We start from the raw sequence: 5,350 nt of genomic DNA on the forward strand, positions 1-5,350 counted from the left end.
TGCAGAAAGATGTGTAAAATGAGGTGTAGAATTATGTGTAGAATGATGTGTAGAATGTTGTGTCGAATGATGTTCAGAATGATGTGGAGAGTGAATGATGTGTAGAATGATGTGTAGAATGATGTGTAGAATGACGTGCAGAATGAAAGTTGATTCCATGATGTGCAGAATGATGTGATGAATGATGTGTAGAGCGATGTGTAGAATGATGTGTAGAATGATGTGTCGAAAGATTTGTAAAATGAATCATGTGTAGAATGACGTGTAGAATGATGTGTCGAATTATGTGTAGAATCATGTGCAGAATGATGTGTAGAATGATGTGTGGAATGATGTGTAGAATAATGTGTAGAATGAGTGAGTTGCAGAATAATGATTATAATATTGTGTAGAATGAATCCTAGAATGAAGTGTAGAATGATGTGTAGAATGATGATGTGTAGATTGATGTGTAGAATGAATGAAGTGCAGAATGATGAGTATAATGATGAGTGGAATTAAGTGTACAATTATGAGTAGAATGACGTGCAGAATGATGCGGAGAATGATGTGGAGAATGATGTGCATATTGATGTGTAGAATAATGTGTAGAATGAATGATATGTAGAATGATGAATATAATGATGTGTAGAATGATGTTTAGACTTATGTTTATAATGATGAGCAGAATGAATGATGTGTCGAATAACGTGTAGATTGATGTGTAGAATGACGTGCAGCATGAAAGTTGCGTGGAATAATGTGTGGAATGATGCATAGAAAGTTACGTAGAATGATGTGTAGAATGACGTGTAGAAGGATATGCAGAATGATGTGTAAAATGATTTGAAGAATTATGTGTAGAATGTTGTGTAGAATGATGTGTAGAATGTTGTGTAGAATGATGTGGAGAGTGAATGATGTGCGGAGTGATGTGTAGAATGATGTGTAGAATGAAAGATGATTACATGATGTGCAGAATGATGTGATGAATGATGTGTAGAATGATATGTAGAATGGTGTGTCGAATGAATGACGTGTAGAATGATGTGTAGAATGATGTGCAGAATGATATGTAGAATGATGAGTAGAATGATGTGTCGAATCAATGATGTGCAGAATGATGTGTAGAATAACGTGAAGAATGAATGATGTGCAGAATAATGATTATAATGATGTGTAGAATGATGTGCAGAATGATGTGTCGATTGACGTGTAGAATGATGATGTGCAGAATGATATGTAGAATGATGCGTATAATGATGTCCAAAATAACATGTGTCGAATGATGTGTAGTATGATGTGTAGAATGATGTGTAGAATGATGTTTGGAATGATGTGTAGAATGATGTGTAGATGATGTGTAGAATGAATGATGTGAAGAATGATGTGTAGAAAGTTGATATCTGGAATGATGTGTAGAATGATGTGTAGAATGATGTGCAGAATGATGAGCAGAAAGATATGTAGAATGTTGTGCAGAATGATGTGTAGGATGATGCCTCGAATGATGTGTAGAATGATGTGGAGAATTATGTGTCGAATGATGTGCAGAATGAGATGCATAATGATGTGCAGAATGATATTTAGAATGATGTGAAGAATGATGTGCGGAATGATGTGTAGAATGATGTGTAGAATTATGAGTAGAATGATGTGTAGAATGATGTTTAGAATGATGTTTAGAATGACATGGCGTATGAATGACGTGTAGAATTATGTGTCGAATCATGTGTAGTATGATGTGTCGAATGACGTGAAGATTGATGTGTAGAGTGAATGACGTGCAGTATGATGTGTAGAATGTTGTGTAGAATAATGTGAAGAAAGATGTGTCGAATGATGTGTTGTATGAATGATGTGTATAATGATTTGTAGAATGATGTGTAGAATGATGTGATGCATCATGTGCAGAATGATGTGTACAATGATGTGCAGAATGAATGATGTGTAGAATGATGTATAGAATGATGTGCACAATGATGTGTAGAATTATGTGTTAATTAATGTGTAGAATTAATGATGTGTACAATTATGTGTGGAATGATGTTTAGAATTATATGTGGAATGAATGACGTGCTGAATCACGCATTGAAAATTCTGTAGAATGATGTGTGGAATGATATGTAGAATGAAAGATGTGAAGAATGTTGTGTAGAATGATGTTTAGAATGAATGATGTGCGGAATGACGTTAAGAATGATGTGTAGAATAATGTGTAGAATGATGATGAGTAGAATGAATAATGTGCAGAATGATGTGTAGCATGAAGTGTAGAATGATGTGTAGAATGATGTGTAGAATGACGTGTAGAATTATGTGTAGAATGATGTGTAGAATGATGTTTAGAATGATGTGTAGAAAGATGTGTAGAATGATGTGCAGAAAGATGTGTCGAATGATGTGCAGAATGATGTGCAGAATGATGTGTAGAATGATGTGTGGAATGATTGATGTGTAGAATAAAGTGTCGGATAATGTGCAGAACGACGAGTAGAATGAGGTGTATAATGATGTGTAGAATGATGTGCAGAATGATGTGTAGAATAATGTGTAGAATGAGTGATTTGCAGAATAATGATTATAATAATGTGTAGAATGAATCCTCGAATGAAGTGTAGAATGATGTGTAGAATGATGATGTGTAGAATGATGTGTCGAATGAATGAAGTGCAGAATGATGAGTATAATGATGAGTGGAATGATGTGTACAATTATGAGTAGAATGATGTGTAGAATGATGTGAAGAATGAAGTGAAGAATGATGTGTAGAATGATGTGTAGAATGATGATGTATAGAATGATGTGTAGAATGATGTGTAGAATGATTGATGTGTAGAATGATGTGTAGAATGACGTGCAGCATGTAAGATGTGTCGAATGATGTGTAGAATGATGTGTAGATTGATGTGTAGAAAGATGTGTAGAATGATGTTAAGAATCAATGATGTGTAGAATGATGTTTATAATGACGTGTAGAATGGTGTGGAGAACGATGTGTAGAATGAATGATGTGTGGAATGACGTGTAGATTGATGTGTAGAATGATACGGAGAATGATGTGGAGAATGATGTGCAGAATGATGTGTAGATCAATGTGTAGAATGAATGATGAGTAGAATGATGAGTATAATGATGTGTAGAATGATGTTTAGACTTATGTATAGAATGATGAGTAGAATGAATGATGTGTCAAATGACGTGTAGAATGATGTGCAGTTTGATGTGTAGAAAGATGCGTCGAATGATATGTTGAATGATGTGCAGAATGATGTGTAGAATGATGTGTAGAATCATTTGCAGAATCAATGATGTGTAGAATGATATGTAGAACGGTGTGTCGAATGCTTTGTTGAATGATGTGTAGCATGATGTGTATAATGATTTGTAGAATGATGATATGTAGAATGATGTGTAGAATGATGTGTAGATTGATGTGTAGAATGATGGATAGAATGATGTATAGAATGATATATAGAATGAGATCTAGAATGATGCGTAAATTATTTGTAGAATCAATGATGTGTCGAATAATGTGGAGAACGATGTGTAGCATGACGTGTAGAATGATGTGTAGAATGAATAAAGTGTAGATTGATGTCTAGATTGATATGTCGAATGATGTGTGGAATGATGTGTAGAATGCTGTGCAGAATGAATGATGTGTAGAATTATGAGTATAATGATGTGTACAATGATGTGTCGAATAATGTGTAGAATGATGACGTGTAGAATGATGTGTGGAATGATGTATCGAATGATGTGTAGAATGATGTGTAGAATGATTTGCTTAATGATGTGTAGAATGATATGTAGAATGAATGATTTTTTCGAAAAATGTGTGGAATGACGTGCAGCATGAAAGTTGTGTGGATTGATGTGTGGAATGACGCATAGAATGTTGCGTAGAATGATGTGTAGAATGACGTGTATAAGGATGTTTAGAATGATGTGTCGAATGATGTGCAGAATGATGTGTCGATTGATGTGTAGAAAAATGTATAGAATGACGTGTTGAATGATGTTAAGAATCAATTATGTGTAGAATGATGTGTACAGTGATGTGTAGAATGATGTGTAGAACGATGTGCAGAATGAATGATGTGTGGAATGACGTGCAGATTGATGTGTGGAATGATGCGGAGAATGATGTGGAGAATGATGTGCATAATGATGTGTAGAATAATGTGTAGAATGAATGATATGTAGAATGATGAATATAATGATGTGTAGAATGATGTTTAGACTTATGTTTAGAATGATGAGCAGAATGAATGATGTGTCGAATAACGTGTAGATTGATGTGTAGAATGACGTGCAGCTTGAAAGTTGTGTGGAATAATGTGTGGAATGATGCATAGAATGTTACGTAGAATGATGTGCAGAATGACGTGTAGAAGGATATGCAGAATGATGTGTAAAATGATGTGAAGAATTATGTGTAAATGTTGTGTAGAATGATGTGTAGAATGTTGTGTAGAATGACGTGGAGAGTGAATGATGTGCGGAGTGATGTGAAGAATAATGTGCAGAATGAAAGATGATTACATGATGTGCAGAATGATGTGATGAATGATGTGTAGAATGATATGTAGAATGCTGTGTCGAATGAATGATGTGTAGAATGATGTGTAGAATGATGTGCAGAATGATGTGTAGAATGTTGAGTAGAATGATGTGTCGAATCAATGATGTGCAGAATGATGTGTAGAATAACGTGAAGAATGAATGAAGTGCAGAATAATGATTATAATGATGTGCAGAATGATGTGCAGAATGATGTGTCGATTGACGTGCAGAAAGATGTGTAGATGATGATGTGTAGAATGATGATGTGCAGAATGATATGTAGAATGATGCGTATAATGATGTCCAAAATAATATATGTCGAATGATGTGTAGTATGATATATAGAATGATGTGTAGAATGATGTTTGGAATGATGTGTAGAATTATGTGTAGATTGATGCGTAGAATGAATGATGTGAAGAATGATGTGTAGAATGATGATATCTGGAATGATGTGTAGAATGATGTGTAGAATGATGTGCAGAATGATGTGCAGAATGATATGTAGAATGTTATGAAGAATGATGTGTAGGATGATGTCTCGAATGATGTGTAGAATGATGTGTAGAATGAATGATATGTTGAATGATGTGTGGAATGACATGGCGTATGAATGACATGTAGAATTAAGTGTCGAATCATGTGTAGTATGATGTGTCGAATGATGTGAAGCTTGATGTGTAGAGTGAATGACGTGCAGTATGATGTGTAGAATGTTGTGTAGAATAATGTGAAGAAAGATATGTCGAAAGATGTGTTGTATGAATGATGTGTATAATGATTTGTAGAATGATGTGTAGAA

This window comes from Pristiophorus japonicus, unplaced genomic scaffold (assembly GCF_044704955.1).
Source record: "Pristiophorus japonicus isolate sPriJap1 unplaced genomic scaffold, sPriJap1.hap1 HAP1_SCAFFOLD_60, whole genome shotgun sequence".
Classification (NCBI taxonomy): Eukaryota; Metazoa; Chordata; class Chondrichthyes; family Pristiophoridae; genus Pristiophorus; species Pristiophorus japonicus.